A 6,230-nucleotide genomic window follows, 5' to 3' on the forward strand; every position below is an offset into this window, starting at 1 on the left:
ATGAATTTGATGACTTGGAGTCAGGGAAATGTTGTGAGATGCTTGGTTGTGCGGAGAGGACTGTCACCATCTTTAAAGGAAGAAACCTAAGACTCGGCTTCCTTCTTTTCCTGATGGTCTTTGGCAAGTCTTCCCTGGGCTGGGCCCCAGCCAGCAGTACTTATCCCCTTGACAGGGTCTAGCACACAACCCCATAGAGCAAATGTTGAATTGTTGAGCTGACTTGAGTACACTCACAGAAATACTGTAAAGATTAACACGTAGATTTTTCTTCAATTACAAAATCCGCTTACATCCTTTGTCAAAGACTACATGGAAATATATTATTTCTGACCAAAGATATCACCCTTCATCCTGTTTCCTTTAGGTAGAGACACATCTGGTGTCACACAGATTAATCTCAGCTAGTGACTGTGACTTACCATCTCATCAATGCAGTCCTGTTGGGTGCACCATCAATCTGGGCGGTCATAGGGCTCTGGGTACCCATTGGAAAGCCACCTGACTAGAGGAATTTCAAGGCGTTAGATAATGCTGAATATCCCAGTTACGTTCTCTAGAAGCAAAACTATCCATTGTGCCTATCTGCAGCTGACCAGAAGGGTCTTGGCCAAGCTCAGGGAATCATGGAAGCTAATAAAGAGCCCCAGCAGACCAATATTCTGAGTTTAGTGCTGTTCACATACTGAAGTAGGTGCTTAGAACATAATTTGCTGAATATGAATGAATGAATCTGCAGCATTCATCTATATCCTGTTTTCTATTTATGCATAGCGACCATGATGCTAAATAAATATTTCCAGTGACATAAAGCAAGGAAATACAATCTATACCAATTATTCCCAGCCATGCTGTTCCAAAATCTCATCTGGCAAATAGGGATCAGTGTTGACAATGATTAATTAGCCTATCTCTTTTCTGCCTATGACAGCATTATAATTGCAAATGATGCCCAGAAGCTGGAAAGTAAACTTCAAACATTGTAGATGGAACCGTGCCCAGGGTGGCCTGTTCACCCAGTGACAGCAGGCATGTGTGAGCACGTGCACACACACCGCCCCCCCCCACATACACAAATGAGAAATATCGGAAAAAATGGCACATTTAGGTGAATGGTTCAGGTGGAAGATGGTAGGGTGAGCCGGTGTCAACCAAGTGTAGGCTTTCCAGATGGATGATTAACCCTTGTGAGAAGCAAAAAGAAACTTTCCTTCTCCATCATTCTGCTACCCAAGAGATAAGGTCAGAATGTTGAGTCGCAGTTCCTCCTGGGAGAGAAGCCAGAAGTCAGCAGGGTTCAATGTGCAGTGAGGAGCTGCGTAAGTGAATTATCACCCTCTGGCTAGGTGGATGTCATCCTTCCACCCGCCCAGGGCTGGCTGCAGCCCCACCTGCTGCACTGAGTCTTTCTCTGGGACCAGCCCGGTTAGACTTTGTGGCTTGTGACTCTGATTCCCTGTCATTCAGTTTCTAGGCAGGACAACGATGATGAAAGGCCTTCATACAAACCTGCTGTTGTTGTCTTGAACTTACATTTTTCTCTTATAACATTATTTGATTTTTCGTGTGTTTACCTGTTACCTTGCCAACGACAGAGAGAAGCTGGAAGAGCGAGAACCCTGTGTAGTTCACAGATTTGTACCCCTTGTCTTCTCTTCCTCACTGACACCCTTGCTAGGCAAGGCAGATGGTAGCCAAGCAGTAAACGCTGTGATTATCATGTAATATGGTCCATGTGAATAGGTTTCTTTCATATGCACACTTCATTTTTACTCTTGGGTGTTGCTGCTTATGTTTACATCTTAATTTAGAATGCATGGTGAACCTGGAGCTGTAGGAGAGAGGAAGGGTCTGGGAACTGGGGCCATGGGACAGTTTCTGCAGCTCTGGGTGGCAGTCCTTCATCTGTGTGATGAGAAGACAGGACTGGACGATCTATCTCTTAATCCCATTCAGCTCTGACTACTTCGATTCTATGGAAACTCTGGGACTGAAAAAACAAACACATACATTATTCTGGGCTCAAACCCCATGGCTCTTAGAAGCTGTGACTGAGGATCTAGAACCATCAAGCAGGAAGGATTTTCTGGGAGGCCGCCGAACTCTCCAAAGACCTGTGCCCACACTGCCCAAGAAATAGAACCCTTCATTCATTTCATACAGATTTCCAAATCAGGTGAGGGCACGCCCTCCTGGGGATACTGGGGCACAGGGAACTGCAACTCTCCGGAAGTTCTTCCCCACGTCTAGCTTTAGGCTTCATCTTTGCCTGACCTCGGATAAGCTTTCTTAGATATAACTTAGCATTTCCTTTGAAAGGCTTTTGGTCAGCTTTTGTCAGCCACTTCTTACACTTTTAAAAAAAGTTTTCTTTATGTTCTCTCAAGACTAAGGCTAGGAATGCATTACCTCAGAAGGCCGAAACCAGTGCTGGTGCTGGACAGCTGGGTGGATAAACACACCTCACCATTCCCACACCAGCACTGCTTCTCTTCACGTATTATGGAGCCCCTGAGCATGCTCCTTCGAGAGCTTCCAGACCAGGAGAAGGGCAGATCAGACCTCACAGCTAATAATGAGCGCACTTAATGTGCCCAGTGTGGGGTCTACACAGTTAAGACTATAGCGGTACGATGTGCGTCTCAGGGGTCCTGGAAGGGTGAGATTGAAATGGCTCTGGGATGGTCGGCAGGATTTGGGTAAATGAAGAGGGAGGCACACTGAAAGTGCAGTGGCAGGAAGCTGGGAACGTATTGGATGTGTCTGGTTGCCTGTGACGACGCCAGGTCACTGGAGTCTCTGGGGAGACGGGAGACAGGGGGATAGTCAGAGGGGGATACAGTTTGCTATGCCCAGGCCAGGGACAGAGCTTTCAGGCTGATGAAGCCTTTGACTTAATTTGACACTAAATGTAGTACATATGGCGTTGAAACTCGGCTGTGTAGAAGGCCATGAGAGTTGGGCTGAATTCTCCTTGTCCAGAGCTATGAAGGGAGATGTAGCAACAGGTATCTGTAGTCTCAAACATAGATAGGATCATAGAGACCAAATCATGACTAATAGTCTCATCTTTTAGATAGAGAAACTGGGGCCTCAACAGCCTAAGATGTTTTGTTTCATTTTGTTTTCTTTTGTTTTCTTGACAAGGACAGAGGTAGGGCGAGAACTTGGATCTTCAGTTTATAATCTAGGTTATTCATTCTACCCTAATTGAACTAAGTCTACATTGGCTACACAAATTGCTTGGAGATTGCTCTTTGGGTCAGGCACGGTGCCTCGTGCCTGTAATCCCAGCACTTTGGGAGGCCGAGGCGGGTGGATCACCTGAGGTCAGGAGTTCAAGACCAGCCTGGCCAAGATGGTGAAAACCCATCTCTGCTAGAAATACAAAAATTAGCCAGGCATAGTGGTCAGCACCTGTAATCCTAGCAACTCGGGAAGTTGAGGCAGAAGAATCACTTGAACCCAGGAGGCGGAGGTTGCAGTGAGCCGAGATTATGCCATTGTATTCCAGCCAAATGACACACTGAGACTCCACCTAAAAAAAAAAAAAAAAAAAAAAGGAAAAATTTTTTTTATTACTATTTTCTTTGTGTCTGGTGCCTCATGCCTGTAATTCCAACACTTTGGGAGGCCGGGGTGGGTGGATCACCTGAGGTCAGGAGTTCAAGACCAGCCTGGCCAAGATGGTGAAAACCCATCTCTGCTAAAAATACAAAAATTAGCCAGGCATGGTGGCTGGCACCTGTAATCCCAGCTACTTGGGAGGCTGAGGCAGGAGAATCGCTTGAACCCAGGAGGTGGAGGTTGCAGTGAGCTGAGATTATGCCATTGTACTCTAGCTTAGATGACAGAGTAAGACTCCACCTAAAAAAAAAATGAATCTTTGATATCACTGTATTCTCTTGTGTGTTAGTCTGTTTTCATGCTGCTGTGAAGAAATACCTGAGACTGGGTAATCTATAAAGGAAAGAGGTTTAATTGATTTACAGTTCCACATGGCTGGTGGAGGCCTCAGGAAACTTACAATCATGGCATAAGATTAAGGAGAAGCAAGGACCTTCTTTACATGGCAGCAGGAGAGAGACGAGTGAGGAGCGAAGGGGAAAGAGCGCCTTATAAAACTATCAGATCTCGTGAGAACTCACTCACTGTCACAAGAACAGCCTGGGGGAAACCACCCCCATGATCCAATCACCTCCAACCAGGCCCTTCCCTAAACATGTAGGGATTGTGGGGATTACAATTCAAGATGAGATCTGGGTGGGGACACAACCAAACCATATAATCTTATAATCTATTTCTTATTGAAAGTAAAAAATTTCATTGATTTTTTTTTTGTGGGTTTGTATTTAGAATAAATATGATTGTGTAACTCATTACATAGAATCATAGAAGTTCAGGGCCTAGAAGGGCCATAAGATTTTTGAATCCACCTCTTCTCCGTCAATCTGGAAATCCCTGGGCACTCATTAATAGGCTGCCTAACTGGTGGAATTTTATGAAATTAGATCATGTTCTAGGCAGCATGCAATGAAGAGCTTCCAGAAGGGAAGCCTCTCCAGCCTGTCTATCTACAGATGGCCATATGGAGCCTGCACATGTGTGTCAGTGCTCTGTGGTCATATGTCAGGTCTCTGCTATTTCTGTCCCCAATCTGGGGCATAGACCGTCCATCACAGGGAAAGCTGGGAATGGTCAGTACTGAGGTGGAAGTTTTTCTGACACCATCTTTACCTGGATTCTGAAGTTAAAACCAAATAACTACCAGAATGGCCTGATACCATTTTCATCTGCATGTTTTTCCCTCTCTGATAGCATGGAGAGGGCTCATGCCATCACCAGAGCCCAGACTGCTTAGGTTACTTGGTCTCCAAATAAGACAGTGGGTGGAAGTGGGTCATTTAACACCAGGAGTTTCTTGGGTTTCTCTTTTTAGTGGTGCACTTAACTTCTAATAGAGTTATTTCAAAAAAATAATGGCCACCTTTAGGTGTTCTAAGGCCCATCCTGTAGAGGAACTTTTAAAAAACAGCTTTATTGAGATAAAATTCACATAGCATAAAGTACATCAATTTAAAGTATGCAATTTGATGGGTTTTAGTATATTCACTTATCTTTGAATATACTAATGGATTCACAACAATTTTAGAATATTTTAATCACCCCCAAAAGAACTCTGGTACCAATCAGCCATCACCCCTTAAGTTCCCTACCTGTCCAGCCATAGGCAACCACTAAGCTACTTTCTCTCTCTACAGAATTGCCTGTTTTGGACATTTCATACACAGGGGGCCAAACAATATGTGTTTTTTTGTGACTCCTTTTTTTCACTTCCTATATTTTCGAGGTTCATACATGTTGTAGCCTTTTATTCTTTTTTATTACTGACTAATATTCCATTGTTTAGATATGCCACATTTTATTTATTCATCAATTAATATACATTTGCGCTGTTCTACTTAACAGCTATCAGGAATAATGCTGCTATGAATATCTGCATTCAAGTTTTTATGTAGACATACGCTTTCATTTCTCTTAGATGTATACTTATGACTGAAATTGCTGAGGAATATGGTAATTTTATGTTTAGTCATATGAGGAACTGAAAGATTGTTTTCCAAAGTGGCTACACCATTTTACACTCATACCAGCAATATATGAAAGTCCCAATCTCTCCACATCCTTGTCAACACTTGTTATGATCTGTTTTTTTTAATTATTATTATACCCATCCTAGTGGACATGAAGTGTACCTCATTGTGGTTTTTATTTGCATTTCTATGATGGCTATTGATGTTGAGCATCTTTTTGTGTTCTTCCTGGCAATTTGTATATCCTTTTTGGAGAAATGTCTACTCAAATTCTTTGGATTTTGAATTTTTAAATTGGAGTATTTGGACCTTTTATTATTAGGTTGTAAGAGTTATTTTTGCCTTCTGGATTCAGGTTCCTTATCAGACATAGCATTTGCAAATATTTTCTCTTATTCTGTGGGTTTTCTTTCCACTTTTCTTTGAAATACAAAAGTTTTTAATTTTGATGAAGTTCAATTAACGTTTTTCCTTTGTTGCTTTTCCTTTTGGTGTCATATGTAAGAAACTGTTGCCCAAAACATGGTCAAGGAATTTTACTCCTGTGTTTTCTTCTAGGAGGTTTATAGTTTTAGGTCTTATGTCTAAGGCTATGATCCATTTAGAGTTAATTTTTCATGTATAAAGGAATCCTTT

The sequence above is a fragment of the Theropithecus gelada genome, chromosome 13 (genome assembly GCF_003255815.1).
Source record: "Theropithecus gelada isolate Dixy chromosome 13, Tgel_1.0, whole genome shotgun sequence".
NCBI lineage: Eukaryota > Metazoa > Chordata > Mammalia > Primates > Cercopithecidae > Theropithecus > Theropithecus gelada.